This window comes from Sus scrofa, chromosome X, assembly GCF_000003025.6.
Source record: "Sus scrofa isolate TJ Tabasco breed Duroc chromosome X, Sscrofa11.1, whole genome shotgun sequence".
NCBI lineage: Eukaryota > Metazoa > Chordata > Mammalia > Artiodactyla > Suidae > Sus > Sus scrofa.
The window spans coordinates 21669476-21687754 of NC_010461.5; positions in this window are offsets into that span (position 1 = coordinate 21669476).

An 18279-nucleotide genomic window follows, 5' to 3' on the forward strand; every position below is an offset into this window, starting at 1 on the left:
TAACCTTGAGATTTGGGGAGGAATAATACAATAAATTTTTAGCCTGTATTTACCCTGGCAGAACTGTGTGCAGTATTTAAAAATCATGCACTAGATGTTGCATCTAATTAATCTCCTGCCAGACGCTTAATCTCCTGTGAAATTCAGCTGCCTTAGAAATAATTTGACAAAGTGGCTTCACTGTTAATAGTAAGGGTATTTGAATATGGGGACCACATTAAAGCCTCTTCCATTATCTGTAGCTCAGAAGTAGGCTAAAAAGCAAAACCAGTGTCAAGTGTGGCCAATTTTGGATTTCTTTGGATTTTGATTTTATTTGTGGAGTACCAGACAGGGCTTTCTGACACTAAATACTATTCTTCATGCCTGTGGTTTCTAAGAGTGGGTTTCAGACATTTGAATTCTTTCTTGTCCTCTGAATAAAATAAAACCATGGAAGTTATTCAATACTTTTAGCCAATACATTTGTTGAAAATCAGCTAAAAATTCCGTTTGAGAATGGAAAATTAAAGACATTTCCAGAAGCGGCAAGTGGCTCTGGGGACTATCTGATATTTTAATGAGGTTTTCAAGAACAGAGTGACAGTCAGCAGCAGGAATGTGTGCAGGAATAGGGTGAGGCGCCTGTTCAGTCCTTGACATGATAATAAAATGAGCTAAAAATTAAAAATGAACAGAACCACACATATGAAACCCAGATCTGTGAAAATAGCTAGGTCAAAAATATTTGTTGTGTGAAGTAGGGGAAAGGGTTCAGACCCAGAAGGGAGAAAAGGGTATATATTTAAGGTGTTGGGAGCTAGAGAATGTTTGAAAATGGTGAAGCTACTAACATACTAAAGGCTATGAGAGCAGAAGGATGGGCTGTAGGGAGCCAGCTGTGGGGTCACAGAAGGTTGGTTAAATGGCTCTTTATTAGCAGTCAGGTTGATACTCACAGTGACCTTTTAGTCTGGGATCAGGGGTCCTCCCATGATGTACATGGTGACTTTCATTTGGGAGAGACAGCAGTCAGTGATGGCTTGAAGCAAGATCTTAATTCTCTGCTCAGGAGTTAAACCTGGGCAGCTTGCGTGAAAATCAGGAATCCTAGTCACTAGACTAGCTAGAGGCTAAAAGCAGAACTGCCCTGATTCTCGCCCCCACTGAAAGCAAGAATGTTTCAAGGAGGCAAAGACTGTGAAAACAGGTATAAAGTTTATTGTTAGAAACATAGTACAACATATGGGAGAGCACACAGAGAATAGTCTATTTAATAAAGGCAGAAACAAAGCAGTAACACACACCCAAAGGAGGAGTGTGAGTGCAGGCATCCCCCTGAATGAGGAGTCTGCCAGAGCGGTGGTCTAAAGCACATATATGGGGCAATTCTTCTGGGTGTTTGTTTTCCTTTGGCCAATTATCTTGCTTTTATTTCTCACACTTGATCAGACACAGCCCCCCTCCCATCCCCACTGTACATCTTTTGGCCAAGATGGATTCCAAAGCAAGGCCTTATGGGAAAGTTAGCTTGACTTGTTATAGCCTGTTGGCTCCTCCCTTTCTGACCTAGAGGGCTCATGTTTAGTGAGAGTCTCACAGACCCCAAAGACTGGAGGTATGTGGCTGGTTGATCTTTTGCTCTCTGCCATTGTTTACAGGGTCCACAGAAGACAAATTCCAGTTATTTACCTTGGTCCTCTGTTACTTCTATCTAGACGTTGATACAGGTGGCTGGTTGTAAATATCTATCCTGGAGCCCACTTATCTCCTGTCTCAACTGTTGCAAACGGCAGTGCTGTTCCTTTTTTGTTTCTGGACTTATACAGTTATTGGGGCTTGTTTCTTATCTCTGAAGAAGCTTTCTGCCCAGATTGCAGTCACAGAATATATCTCCCTTTAATGAATTGTGTGAAGTAGGGGAGGAAATTCTGCCCATTCAGTATAATTTAAACAATGGAAACCAGAAGTTTTAAGTAGCATTGTTTTTAAGTAGTATTGTTTCCCTACTTAAATAGTCCCTCAATAGCTTGAGGTTGGATATTGTTCTGGAGATATTGAACCAGTCTGTTTTCCATCTTTGTAATCCTTAACTCCAAATCATCCTACAGCATCAAGGACTCAAATAGTGCAGTTTTCTCTGTTGGATAGAGATGGTCCCCACAGGTTAGGATGTTGGTTGGGAGGTCTGCTACTTTAGGGTGGGAATATACTGTGGATTATCTCCTTTGGCCCCCATGGTTTATGCAGAGGGGTTGTAGAAAGCCAGTGCGGTTCACTTGGGCTTGAGGTGTTGCTTTCTATTTCATGCCATCCCCTCTGCACTGTCAAGGGAGTGGCATCCAGACCATAACTGGATAACCCTTTTTTCTAAAGGTTTGAAACCAAGCAGGGCTCTGTGGGGCTCCTGGGCGCAAAAGCCTTTCTGTGTCCCTTTCTTGTTCTTAGGAAATGATCCTCATTCAGCCACCATGACCTTCCCTGAGTTCCTAGGGACAGGTTCAGACATCTGCTGATCGGGGAGGGGAGGGGATGCAAAGACGAGGAAGAACAGTCAAGAAACAATAGTACAGTCTTGGGGCAAGATTCTGGTTCCCTCTCAAGGAATAGATGTAATAGACATAATAATATAGGCATCTTATACACCTAAGAGAAAAGTTATATTTCTTATGCTTCTTTTAGAAATGAATACTTTAAAATTGAACAGTTTAGAGTCCTTCCTTGTCTTTCTCCCTGACTTAATTGCACCCTAAACTCAATCATCAGTAAGTTAAAGATTAGGCACCCTGAGCACAATTGCCTGTGGATTAAAGATGATTAGTACATGATGTTTTTCCAGAACTTTCCTAGCTTGTTCTAATCTCTGATCAATATGCCCTTTTGGCTAGTACTGTTATTCTAGGCAATAACCCAGAAGACCACCATCATGATGAGGCTGAGATCTCCTGACTACAGCTTTGATAACAAAGATTCCCCCAAAGAAAGAAGAATGCATGTTTGTCCCAATCCTGATTCCTACCTGAAAACCTGTTTTTCTCCTTTTTACTATAAAACTCCTTGAAATTCTTTCTGATGAAGGCAGCACAGTCTTTAAGGCATTAGCCTGCTGTGGCCCCCCCTTTGCCTGGCAAGCAATAAAGCTAGTTTTTTTTCTCCTTTACCCAAAACTCTATCACTGCATTTCAATTCAACTCCAGCTGACAGAGGCTGAATTCTGGCAACAGGTTTACATCTTCGCACAAATCTCACCTAAAGCAAACCACTACTACTCCCAATGTTTTTGAAGCCCCTCTTGTTCTTCATTCCCTGGAATTTAGCTTGAGTCAGAGGAGGGGCTGAGGTGGGTGTCCATGAGAGACTTCCTTGTTGCCCACCTTTTCCTTGTGCTTCACAATACATCAAGACTTAAGAGTAGGTTTATTAGCTTGCTAAGGCCGCCATAACAAAATGCCAAAGACTGAGTGGTCTAAGTCACAAAAATTTATTTTCTCATAGTCTCAGAGGCTGGAAGTCTGAGATCATGGTGCTGACAGGGTTGATGTTTTTTTCTGAGGCCTCTCTCCTGGGCCTGCAGATGGCTGCCCTCTCTGTGTCCTTACATGACCTTTCCTCTTTGTGTCCAAATTTCCTCTTATAAGGACACCCCTCAGATTCTATTAGGGCCCACCATAAGGGCTCACCTTAATCACCTCTTTAAAGGCCCTATTTCCAAATACTTTCACATGCAGAGGTACTGGAGGTTAAGACTTCAACATATGAATGGTGTGGGGGTGGGAGTGGGAGTGGGGGAACAGTTCAGTCCACAATGGGTGGGTTTTGGGTTTGTGGAATTCTGTGTTAGCCCTTGAACTCAGAACTTGAGGGCTTCGACTACCTGAGGTGAAAATACACTAGTTTAAAGTCTGTCAATATTGTTGCCATGATAGTTTAGTGCCACTTCCCAGCAATTGCTGTTGGCACCAGATCTTAGAAATCTGCAACAGAGGAAAGGGAACCAAAGTCAGACATTTCCAGATAGATGATTTATTATAGATTGGAGCTACAGAGAAGACATTGTAATTTTCTTGCCTTGGGGCTCTGCGTTCTTTCTGCTGTGTGTCTTGGTCCCACCTATAAAAGGAAACTTGAGCCCAGGTCTTTCTGTGTCTGAACAGGAAACTGAGATTCCTTCTATTTAAAGTCAGTTGACCAGAAAGAGAAAAAAAAAATTATCATGCCCTTGACAGTCAAAGAAACCAAGATCATTGGACTGAATAGTCAAAAACTGAGCAGTCTAATACAGACTATAGTATATAGTCTAATATAGTAGTCTAGTATAGTATACATGTGGTTATTTAAATTTAAACTTTAATAAATTTAAGTAAATGTCAAATTCAGTTTTTCAGTTGGACTAGCACATTTTATATTTTCAGACCACCTGTCACTTGTGGCCACCATATTGGGCAGCAAAGAAAAAGAATATATCTATGATTGTGGAAAGTTCAACCAAGCAGCATTAATAAAGAATTTGTTCAAGCATGGTGAGATGAATGCCCGCATTTATCGGACCTGTGATTATCTGTGTTCAGTTTGAGTCCTGAACCCCCTTCACTGATGAATCACATTTCCCAACAAAGAATTTGCCACAACCATATAGCAGCCCCTCACTCCCATGGGCACCAAAAGTCTTAGGTTTTTCAAAATATGGCTGCCCATAAAGAAGACTAGGTATCAAATAATGCTGTTTTATCTATAGTGTCAAGCAGTCTTTTAGGCATGAAATCTTGTGGCCACATTATTGTTTCTGAAGAAAATTGTTATTAATTTGGCTAAGGTCCCACGTCTGTCTACTTGACACTAAGGAGAAAGTTAATAGCTTAAGTTATTCCTCTTCACTTTAAACAGCTTCATATTCAAAGTTTCTTCATAGCTACCAAACAACTGAGTTTGATTCCCAGTAGTCCTCTAGCTTTTGAGTCTTAGAGTATAAATTCCTTTAGCTCAACCATCTTACAATCAATTCCATCGAGAGAAGGCTCATCCCTGCCAGTTGGGGATCCTCCAGGAAGAACAAACTAAGTGGAACTCAATGCTCTAGTGCCTTAGAAAGTCATAAAAGTCAATGCTTGTATATCTCTTATTTACAGAAAATATATAGTCCTATCATAAAACTCAGGCTTTCTCGGTTGGGTCAGCCAGCCCACCTCCTTGACTGCCTTCTTTCCTCCCAGAAATAATTATTATAACTTACTGCAGAGATGCTACATTATTAATTTATTATGTCTTTGTGTGAATGTCATCAACCTTTGTCTTTTCCAAGTATGTTACCAGTTTAATCATCCTTGCTCATTGATGAATAAAAGTGCTATAGCTCATGCATAAGGACTCCCAAGCCAAAGAAAATATGGTGGTTCGTTTTTCTCCTGTGTTTTTTTCCTAAAAGTTTTACAGTATTAGTTGTTTTCTTTAGCTTCTTGATTTATTCTTAATGGAAAATATATAGTAAAGGGTTTCCTTCTAACAGTTCATTATCTAATATGGTATCTTTGGTGCATCCAAAAAAGATAATCCTTGGAGTTTACTTGGTGGTGCAGCCAGTTAAGGATCTGGTATTGTCACTGCTGTGGCTCTGGTCGCAATAGTGATATGGGTTCGATCCTTCACCCTAGAACTTCCACATGCTGTAGATGTGGCCAAAAAAAGTTGCAAAAAAGATAATCTTTGTGCTGTGAGGGAATTTCCCTTAGATTTTCTGTTTACCTAATGGACACATTTGAATCCTTGTCTCCCTTGATGTCTCAGCTGCTTGAACAATTTCCTTCTACCTCCTTGGGTTCTCATTCTCTTTTATCTGTTTCTCCTGTCTTTCTGGCTTCTTCTTCCTTCTGCTGAGGTCTGCTTCTTGTCTTTCTCAGTGCTATCATTTATTCTGTTCTCATGGTCTTGAGAGAAATGTGGCTGCTTCAGGGGAAGAAGTAGTCATGGAAAACATGGTTTGTTATGTCCTAAAATTAGGTTCCTGCTTCTTGAACACTGAGGTGTGTGGCAGAGAATACATTTGCAGGCTAGTAGCACTCCTACCTGGCCCGTGTCAAGCACTGCTCACAAATGCAGCTGGAGCAATGGCAGCAGACCGCCTTTCTGTAGCAGACTTGGGCCTGACACAGTGGCATGCAAAAAACTCAAGCTCTTTCCAGAACCCTGTTCTCAAAAAGGGAGCCTTGCAAAGATTCAAGTTCTGCATGCACATTTTAGTATTCTGATTTCGTTAAGAAAAAACCCTGTTTTACTTCTCTTGGGAAAAATGTGAGGGAGGAAAATTGGGGATGAGTCCAAGTTATTTTCCGAGTCTTGTTCTCTCTGGGGGAACAGCATGGAAGTTAAGATGTGGAAATAAGAAGAAAGGGTACTAGGCCTCCTGTTATAACCATGTCTCTGTTCATTGCTTCTAAGTATGTATCTGTAGCACAGACCTGTCCAATGTCCATCTGTGTCTATGGCTTTTCCACTGAGATGTATGATTGGCAGTTCAGGCTCAGCACATCCAACTTGTTAGCACATGGACTTGTGTTAGTCAGACACTTCACAGTACGTGTTGCCCCCACCTCCCTACTGTTCCAGCTGGAAATCTAGGAGTCTTATATTTCTCTCTTTCTGTTCTATTGGTTCCATATCCAAAATAAGTATTCATACCATTCATTCATCTCTATTCCCCCACCACCAGCTTTTTAGAAAGCAATGATCACTCATCATCTGAACTATTCTAGTATTTTTCTAATACTTCCCCTGTCTCCATCCTTACTTTCCACCAATCCATGACCCACATGGTAGCCACAAAGAACTTTTAATAATTAGGTAGATCAGATTTGAATGAGCCTTTTTTTTTAGGGCTGCACCTGGAGCATATGGAAGTTCATGGGCTAGGAGTTGAATCAGACCTGCGGCAACAACAGATCCGAGCCACCCTACAACACAGCTTGCCGCAATGCTGGATCCTTAACCTGCTGAGCAAGGCCAGGGATTGAACCTATATCCTCATGGATACTAGTTGGATTTTTAACCAACTGAGCCACAATGGGACCTCCTATTTTTAGTTTTCCATAGTGGCTGCAGCATTTACATTTCTGTATACTGTGGGGTTTTTTTGTTGTCTTTGTGGCATATGGAAGTTCTTGGGTTAAGGGTCAAATCGGAGCTGCAGCTGCCAGCCTACACCACAGCCATAGCAACATGGGATCCAAGCCACATCTGTGACCTACACCACAGCGCATGGGAACACCACGTCCTTAACCCACTGAGCCAGGCCAGGGATCAAACCTGCATCCTCATGGATACTAGTCATATTCATTTCCACTGAGCCACGATGGGAACGTCAAAATTCTGTTTTAAAAGCTTCCATGAGGTGTTCCTGCTGTGGTGCTGTGGGTTAAGAATCTGACTACAGTGGCTTCAGTTGCTGTGGAGGCATGGGTTCGATCCCCACCCCAGTGCAGTAGGTTAACAATCCAATGTTGCTGCAGCTATGGTGTAGGATGCAACTGCAGCTATGGTGTAGTGTAGGTCATAGCTGCAGCTCAGATTCAATCCCTGGCCCCAGGACTTTCATATGCTTCAGGTTCAGCCATTTTAAAAAAAACCTCCATGGCTCCTGATTCTCCTCAGGATAAGGTACACCCCTCCCCACCCCATTACTCCCTGTCTCAAGAGCCTCTTTGTTTCCTTTTTTTTTACCCTCCTGGCCGAAATTCTTGTCTTTCAAGCAGTGTCTTGAGCAGACACGCTCCCACTCTGTTACCATGTCAGCTCTGTGAAGGCAGAAGCTATCTCAACCTGCTTCATTACAGTGTCCCCAGAACTGGAAACCTTATGTGAATGAATGCCAGTCTGTGGGAAATGCTGTGGGTATCTAATTTCATCTGATCCACACAGGATCCTGATGAACTTGATAATATCTCCAGCTTTGATAGGAGGAAAAAAAAATACCCTCAGACTTAGCAAGGCTAAATAGCTTGCCCAAGATCATACTGCTCTTAAGTGATAAGTCATAAATGTGGTAAGTGAACCCACTTTTGTTGACCCCAAAGCCTGTGTGTGTACCCCACCACTTGCTATTCTGATATCTGCACATGTAAACTGGGAAAAAAGCAAAATATTTGCTCAACTCTTTTTTTTTTTCCCCAAAGGAATCTACCCAGCCAAGAGCTAGGTTCCAAAAACAAAACAAAATGAAACAAAGCCAAAAACAAAAAAGAAAAAAAAAATTGTTCTTTCTACAGGGAGTATTTTAACAGGTCAAACAATTAAATTTTAAGGGACAGTCCTTGCCTGTGAGAGTAGAACAGTTGCTGTTGAAGAGAAACATGCAGAAGCCCAGTGGAATACAATGGGATATTAACAAAGTCTGCAGAAGTGAACTCACCTTCAGACATTTAGAATCAAATCTATTCCTTGATTTCTAATTAAACAATCAGGAAATGAGTTGAGGGGTACTCCTTGTGGGTCCATCAGTACAACTTTGTGTTATAAGAGTTACAAAGACACCATCTCTGCTCTCAAGGAGTTTAAAATTGAATGAGAAAGACAGCTGGGTAAATAACTAAATGGAATACAAGTCAGAATAAAATAAGAACTAAAGTAGAGGAAGAAGCCAAGCATCTTTTTGATGCACAGTTTGTATTTTCAGTACTGAGTACACTCATGCATAAAATATCTGATATGCTTGACAATTTTTGTTCATTTTCTTTTTACTAAGTCACATGCTTAACCCCTTACATTCTGATTTGCCACGTGTCTCTATGTATATGAAACTGAGACTGTGTGACATGGTATTGAAGAGAGAGGCTTGTGATGCACCAACCAGCATTCCAGTGTATATGGTGTCTACCAGCTCTGTCTTTTGGGGCAAGTTCATTAACTCTGTAAGCCTTCTTTCTCATTGGTAGGAGAGGATAACAATAACATCTAACTCTGGGGGTTTGAGGGGAAGATTAAATGAGACAGTGCCTATAAAATTCTCAGGCACCTAAGTTCCCAGTGGCAGTGGCTATTATTATCATGATGATAATACAGATTGAAGGTGATATTGGGTTCTTTATAAAATACAAAAAGGTGCATGGTTTTTTTTTAAAAAAAGCACCTGACCCCCTTCCACATCTGCCCCCCCCCCCAAATCATGTACCATTAAGCTCTAGTTGTTCTGCTGCTTTTTACCCAAGTGACTTTACTGATATGAACTCTTAATCTGTTCCAAACAGAGATATTTTGGTGACAAATGCCCTTCTCCTTCACATACAGGCAAATGTGGGAAGGCAGTAGATATAGAGAATGGTCCACACAGAGATTTGATAAGCTTTTCTCTTCACAGACTAACCACAAACTGATTAATTATGTATGCTTAAATACCTTTATCAAAGGTCACAGGTCCCGAGAAGTTAAATAAAAAAAGCCTCTGTATTTCTAGTGCATTGCTTTATTCTCATGAAATTTCTAATGGTCCTAATAAGTGTAATGATTGAAGTATGTCATGAATTTCATGCTGTGGCACAACGGGATCAGTGGAGCCTCTGCAGTGCCAGGATGCAGGTTCGATCCCCAGCCCAGCACAGTAGATTAAAGGATCCTGTGTTGCCACAGCTGTGGAATGGGTCTGATCCCTGGCCTGGGAACTCCATAGGCCATGGGGAAGCCAATAATGAAGAAAAAAAAAAAAAGGTCAAAGGATTAGCCATGCATTCCAAGGGGATTAGAATTTCTCCAAAGGGTTCGATGACGATGTGTTGATGTCTCCCAGGTGGAAATCTACAACCAAAATCATCTTGGGTCCCCTTCATTTGTACAAACAATTCTTCTATTGTAAAAACTTCCAGCACCTTTGTCCAAAACAAGTCCTCACTGTTTTGCTACACGAGTCGGTTAGCCTTATGCCACATTAGACAATGGGTCTTAATCAGGACTGATTCTGCCTGCCAGGGGACGTTTGACCTTGTCTGGGGATATTTTGGGTGAGGAAGGCAGGGGGATGCTACTGGCATCTAGTAGGTAGAGGCCTGGGATGCTTCTTGAGTAAATCTCCCATAAGCACGGGACATTGCCCCAACGCCCACCCCACCCCCATGACAGAACTTTCTGGCCCCGGATGTCAATAGTGCCATGACTGAGAAACACTGATACTTAGGTGATTTCCACCTCGTGGCCCAAACCAGAAACCCAGGAGAGGCAGCCTTGATTCCTCCCTAACCAAACGATAGACAGAGGATGTTTAGGACAGTCCAGCAAGAGGACTCTCCTAAACTCATCTTTTCAGCCTCCTGTTAACATTTCACGCCAAAATAACTTCTGTCTCCAACTTCTCCAAGTTCCTCTGGACTTGCTCCTTCTAACCCACTTTCTTTTTTTGTTTTTAGAATTACTTTCTAAAAAGGCAAGGTTATGAATATACCTATTCTACTTGGAGTATTTCAAGATTAGATTCAAGCTGCTAAGGACGGACTAGAGAAGACCCTTCAACCTTAGAAACCACTGGTCCATCCCTCCAGGAAGACCTTTTGCCCAAATTCTCTTTGCCCCCTAGGCTCTAGGCCTTTTGGAAGGCCTGCCATGCTTGAGAGCTCTCCCTCTAGCCCAATTCTTTGCTCTCTCAAGCCTTTGTGCCTTTGGCACCCTGGGCCCTCTGGTTGGAAATGTCCTTCCAGCAACTTCCATTCATCCTTTTAAGGTCTTGCTCCAACATGGCCCCCTTGAGAAGCTTTCTCTGCCCCTTGTGTTTAGATTAAATTCTCTTTTCTTTGTAAATTCCTTTATAATACTATTTATCAAAATGTAGTAGCATCCTAGACTGTGAGCTTCTTGAAAGCAGGGCTGTATTTTAGATCTTAGTGTCCCCAGAACAGTGTCTGGAACATAGTAATTGTATTTAACCTTGTTGAAAGAGTAAAATCAAACTAATATTTATAGAATGTTTCCTAATAAATAGAAAAAATCATGACTACACCAGAATGTCAGCAGAAAACAGATGGAACACCCAGAGTAAATAATTTGAAGATAACATAATAAGGGAACTGTATACATAGTGGTAGGAAACAGGAGAGAAAGTGCGGTCGGTTGGGGATAATTTTAGCAGGAGGTGATATCACCATGGCCTAAGTGAGCAACCGTTACTGGAACCTATGGGCTGGCATGGGCAGGGATTAGAGAGAGAGAGAGAAGAGGAAGGAGGGAGGATGAATGACAGAATGAATGAAAAAATGAATAGAAGAATGAGAGAGACAGGAAGCTTCTAGATAGTTGCTGTCAGATCTCCTGCAGGGACTCCCTTTGGCCAAACCCAAATAAAAGCTAGAAGAAAATGGGCATGTCGATGTGGTCCACACATATCAGACTCCAAGGATCAAAAATCAGGATGGAGAAGGGTGGAAAGTAGATCTGGACAGGATAACTGGAAAATATCAAACCATGACATTGTGAAAAGAAGCATGGGATTTGAAGTTTGACAAACCTTAATTTCATATCCAAGTGTTTGTATTATCTAGTTGTGTGATTGTGGATAAGACACTTTACTATCTAGACTTCAGTTAGTATTTAACAACTCCTCTTCAAGGTTACAGTTAGGATTAAGTGACATAGTGTATATATATGCCTTATAGAGTGTCTAGCATAGACTAGAGCTCAAATAAGATCAAGATGTCATGTTTTTATATTTTAAAAAGTTAGATTTTCTCTAAACCAAGTATAAAAAAAGAAAAAAAAGATTGTGTGCCTAATCCTTGTCAAGCCTCTCAAGTCCTCCCACAAATGGTGGATCCATAGCATAACTAGTCCCGCTAATGGAAAAATTTCCCAAATCATCCTGAGTCAGTGTTCTCCTCACAAGCTTTTGTGTATATGTACATACAAAACGAAGCTGGAAAGCTCAAAACTGCCTGCATCTGTACCTTTACTAGCTGTTTGTTATTTTAAAGTGATGCACAATTTGCTTGAGAAGTATTTACATTTTCCTCATATAGACTATATCCGCTTTCAAAAGCTGTCCAGTTTAAATAGCAAGAATTAATCCATTGAAGATCCACAATTTGGTCGAAACATCTGTTTGATATTCTGTGCAACCAGCTTTATCTATTCTTTATACAAAAAGAACACAATCTTACTTCTAATAAACATTTTTTTTTTTTGTCACAGCAATCATGCAGCTGCAGAAAACATGGTTTATCATTAGATAATCACATCCTTGGGGATTGGATGCACCCAACTGTGTCTTATGCTTTCTGTGTTGGAAATTAAATTTTCTCATAAATGTCAGAATATGCCTTACCACATATTTCTTAATTAATAATTAAACCATAATTCCATCCTCATAAACTATATTTAAATCTGTGTGCTGTGTGTATGTATGTATACATAATATGAACTGGACTAAACATAGATAACAGAATCTTTTGTATCTCAGATAACTGCATTTACATTTCATACCCTAGCATTAACTTGTACTAGTTGATACATTTATCCCATCAGTGAAAACATCAGCTCATAAAAATGACTTAATTGAAGAAACATGGCCCAATTCTTAATATCCTCGCCCTGCTTTCTAATATATCATCAGCCCAGATTTTTAGGAACTCAAGCTAAGCGTGAGAATGATTGTGCATCATAAGTAAAAGTTAAATGATCACTTTTGAGATGGGCCCTGAATCCTAGTCACAGTTACCAACAGACTAGAAATATTGTGGTCATTCAGAGATTGGCTGAGTGTGTTGCTATAGCAGCACGTGACGCATCTTTTCCCTCTACTTAAAGAGGAAAATACCTTTCACTGCTGTGGTCAGATTGCCAGTAGCGTGAAGCCTTGTCATGACCTATCTATTATATCATGTGCAATTTAACTCAGTCTTTGAGCAAAATGGCCCTTGAGCATGTGCTTCAAGGGTGAATCTTTGTTACTAGGAGGCAATAGAGGATAAGGAGTTCAGAGCTGATGAGCGCTATTTAGAGGTGGACTACTAAGGCTGCTTCACACTGAAATTAGTTTTAGTTGGTAAGAAACCAAGTGGGAAGTTACAATGAACTTACTTTTTAAAAAAAACTATTCAGTATTTCTTTTGTTGCATCTCTTCTCACTTTGGGACACATATACTAGTCCCAGAAGGAGGATGAGAACCACATAGAGCAAGGCCATTCCCCACTAACCTAAGTCAATCAAGTTACCAGTTGGCAGCAGACACAGGGGCGAGCCTGGCTTAGGTCAGCCTAGATCAGCTGACAGTCAGAGATTTGATGGTTGTTTGTTTTGTAGCATGATTATGACCATAGTTAACTGCCCCCTACCTTTTTGATCATAGTCTCCCCTGCTGACATTTGTGTAGATTTCTTGGATAGTCTTGGTGGTTGCCATTCACTCTATGACCATAGATATTTGCATTGTTTCTACATGTACTACCAAACTGCTTCCTTTCCACTAGGCTAAGAAAGACTATGGTCTGGAAACAGAATTCTCTGAGATTCCTTATAAACATAAATTGTCACACCCTGACCCTCAATAACATAAAGACAATGAATCAACAATTTGTTCATGCTTATTCCGATTTTATGTTTTTAAGAATTAGAGATAATGTGCATCACTGGTATAAAGGCCAATTATAGCATAATCTCTTTTACATAAATTTAATCTATAAAAAAATTCTTGGATTATCTTTAAAATGCAAGATAAAGACATACCTGGTGCACCTTGATTAGCTATTAAGACTTGTAGATTTATTTGCTGAGGAAAATATAACTTGGCTGGATTGTCAGTTTTGACATCCATGTTAAACATCAAAGGATTGTCATCAGGTACATCCAGGGAAACTTTGATTAGCCAGTGTTTAGCTGATACTATAAATTTTTTTGTAATCATATATATCACAGAAATTGGTTTTATAGAACCAGGCAAAGAGTACATTTTGTTGGTTTTGGAAGACAGAAGACATTGAATGGATCCAATGCAATTTTCAATCTAACTTTGAAATTTTAGTTTATTTTTAAATTAAAAATTTTCACGGAGCTCTCTGGTGGTTCAGTAGGTTGGGGATCTGGCATTGGCACTACTGTGGCACAGGCTTGATCCCTGGCCCAGGAACTTCTGTGTTCCACGGGCATGGTCAAAAAAAAAAAAAAAATTGTCAAACAAGCCAGGATCCTTTATCCCCAAAGAGTAAATGAAAAGTATATTTGAGTAAAATAAGAGAATTTTTTACTTAATATTAGATATTCAGAGCAGTGCTATGCAATAGAAACTTCTGTGATGACAGAAATGTCATATATCTGTGACGTGTAATATGGCAGCCTCTAGCCACAGGTGGCTGTCAAGAGCTCGAAATGTGGCTAGTGCTATATGGTAGGTCCTTGCTATTTAGCTATTTTATATATAGTAGTGTGTATATGTTAATCCCATCCTCCTAATTTATTCCTCCCCACCTATAATTTCCCCTTTTATAACCTTAAGTTTGATTTCAAAATCTGTTTGTTTCTATTTTATAAATGAGTTTTTTGTATCATTTTATTAGATTTCACATAAAAGTGATTTATGATATTTGTCCTCTGACTTTCTTCACTTAGTATGGTAATCTCTAGGTCCATCCATGTTGTTGCAAATGGCATTATTTCATTATTTTTTATGGCTGAGTAATATTCCATTGTATATATGTATCACAACTTCTTTATCCATCCCTCTGTTGATGGACATTTTGATTGATTTGATTCCATGTCTTAGCTATTGTAAATAGCACTATAGTGAACATTGGGGTGCATGTATCTTTTCGAATTATTATCAGCAGTTTCAATGGTCTCCAACATCTCCCCCTTTTTTATTTATTTGTTGCATGAGAACAATCCTAGTAAATTTCGGATTGCAGAGCATTCATCTGATTCTACAGCAGGTCTCCAAGTTGAACAGTCACATTCAGGGGAAGGGGGTCTGTCTCCCTCCTCCTGGGAACCTATTTTTCCAGTTTTTTTTTTTTTTTTTTTAGTGGAATAGGGGTGATGGTCCTCTCTTCTGTAGTTACTTCCTGCTGGATAGGGACGATGAGTATATGCTCAGGAGTGGGATTTCTGGGTCATATGACACTTCTATATTTATTTTTTTTAAGGAATTCCCATACTATTCTCCATAGTGGTTGTACCAGTATCCATTCCCATCAACAGTATACAAGGGTTACCCAAGAGCTGCTCTTGGCATTCCATTTTTATGGTTTTCTCAGGGCTTGGTGGTAAAAGAAAGAAAATGAAAGCCTGCTTTGGTCAAATTTATTGTTTTCCAAGTTGCTGTTCACTAGACGAGGCAGTTGCACTCTCCACAGCAACAATGAGAGGGGCACTATTAGGCAAGTGTCCTTACATGCGACCCATCGACCAAATCTATTCTGGTTATCTATCACCGTGTGACAAACCACCCCAAACTCAGTGGCATAAAACAACCAGTATTTATTTATTTGCCTCACACATCTGTAATTTGGGCAGGTCTCAGTCATGACAGCTCATCTTAGCTCCATGTGGTAAATGCTGGGGCAGCCAGAAGTCTGGGGATGACTTAAAGTTTGGGAGCATTAAATCATATGAAGGGCCATTTTTCATGTTTGGTGGTTGATGCTGGCTATTAGGTCCACCCAGAAGCTGCACAGCCTTTTGTGACCTAGCTTTGCACGTTATACATCACCACTTTTGTGACAGTCACAGTCCCATCCAGCTTCAAAGGCAGGGGACATTATCTTATCTCTTTATGAGATATAGATGGAGGCTTTTGAGACACCTTGAATTTGTAGGTATATATTTTTTTCATTTCTATTTTTCTGTGGATAACATCCATAACTTGAATATAATTCTCAAAGTAATTTAGAGATATAAAAAATTTTCATGAACCAAGGGGGAAATACAGACTTCTTTATCATCCACCTAAAGGCATGGTCTTGGCAGTTAATGAGTAGTATGATATATGCTACTGCTTGATGTTATGTAGATTAGTGTTTCTTAAGCTTTAATGTACATACAAATCACCTGAGGATCTTGTTAAAAATGCAGATTCTGAATCAATAGGTCCAGGTAAGGAACAGGCCTGGAGTTGGTCCTGAGATTTTGTATTTCTAATAAGTTTGTAGGTGATACTGCAATTGCTGATGTGTGGTAGTCTTCTTTGAGCAGCAAGAACGTAAGCAGTTTCCACTACTGCAACTTTGGAGCCATGTATTGCTAGAGATATTATCATATATTATATCACAGTTATTAATAAATAATAATAGTTTTAATTACTAATGCTTGTACAATCAAGTGGTTTAAAATGAGCAAAGTGCCAGCACATGGTAGCTACAAATAATTCATTTATAAATCCTTCATTCAAGCCATATATTCTCTTGGAGTAACACACCAGCAAGGTCAGTCCTGTATTCATTGCAGCCACACACAATCTGGGCTGCCCACTGCCCAATCACGGTGCATGCCATTTGCATAGACTAGGCTGTGAGAATTGACCTGGAGTTGTGAAATAGGGTGGCCCTGAATGTTCTCAAAAAAACAAAGAAAAGAAAAGAAATATTATTTAAAAAAGTCATCCCTATTTTCTCTACCATTGTTCCTTCCATCTGTTTTATTTTGTATCACAAATGATTTGGGTCCTAGTCTGATTAGTTTGACTTCTGACGTCTAGCATTGGGTGCTAAGATCTGAAACCCAATTTGACCCCTCCATTCCCAGTTCTTAGCCTTTTATCAAAGTTATTCTATCAAGGACAGTAGGTACTCAAATATTGTTTGTACAAGCAATAACAAGCATATAGAGGGCTTGTTCTCAACTGCTACTCTAGGTCACACAGTGACAGGGGATGAGGATGTCTGTAGCCTTGTTGATGGGGTTGTAGGCTGCATGATCTTTGCTATAGTCTCATTGATTTTACATTTTTTTCTCAGAAGCTATGCATTGTACAGAGAAAGAATGCTCTCAATTTAAAAAATTTACATAATGTGCTATGGAAACAACAGTAACAGATTTCTTGAAATAATTAAATTTTGATTCAAAAATTTGGAGATATCCTGGGTGCTCTGGTCCCTGAAGGGCTTGGCTGACTAAAGACAACATTGATTTTTCTGTAGCAGGTTCCTCACTTGTGTAACCAAAATAATTTTGGCAGAAGTGTAACCAGTTTATAATTGACAATTGCATCTCAGATGTGCGTGTGACTTTTGTGCTGAACTTTAGTTCGCAAACCCCTGTTTTTACTAGTTTTCCAGTCAAAAGTAACTTAATTACTTCTGGGTTTAAATGTGGTTAACTCAGGGTTTAAACTCAATTAATTGAATATTTCCCACTTTCCTGTTCTTCTCACTTCTACCTGGGGATATTCTAAGGCCTTGGAGAATTTACACGGAATTCTGGTTATATCAGTTAGCTAATGCTGTGCAGTAATCCACTCCAGAATTCCATGGCTAGTACAATAAATGTGCTTTATTTTTTTGGTCTTTTTTTTGGGGGGGTGGGGCACACCCATGGCATATGGAGGTTCCCAGGCTAGGGGTCAAATCAGAGCTATAGCTGCTGGCCTACACCACAGCAACAGCAACATGGGATCCAAGCTGTGTATGCGACCTATGCCGCAGCTCACAGCAATGCTGGTTTCTTAACCCACTAAGCAAGGCCAAGGATTGAACCCGTGTCCTCATGGATGCTAGTCGGATTTGTTAACCGCTGAGCCATGACAGGAACTCCTAAATGTGCATTGTTGTTCACAATCCATCAGCTAGATGTTTTTCATGGTTTCAAGGAGATGCATTCACTTTGCAGTCCTGCTGGGCTAGGACTTACTCATGTGCCTGGGGCTCATCTGTCAGTAGTCAGGTCTAAGATGACTTTAGCTGGGAAAACTGGGCTCTCTTGTGAACAATCTAGCATCCTCCAGCACAGTAGCCTGGACTTGTTCAGGCGGTAGTGGCAGGGTTTCAAAAGAAGACATAGGAGAGTGGATAGTCCCTTGAGGCTCAGGTTCAGAATCACACACTCTGCTGGACTTCATTCTTTTAGCCAAAGTAAATCACAAGGCCAGATCAGTTTCAAGAGTGAAGGAAATAAATCCCATCTCTGGACGGGAGTTACTACAAAGCCACATTGCAGAGAGTGTAAATACGGGGAGAGACAAGTATTGTAACCAATTGACTGCATTGGCATTGGGGACAAGCCTCAGTTTTGTCTGAAAACATGTGTTCTTGCCCACCCTTCTCTAATGACTTTAGATCCACAGGTGGTTGAACACCCAGCCCTTTGCTCACATTCACAATTGGGGGTCTAAATTTCCTATGATGGCCCTTG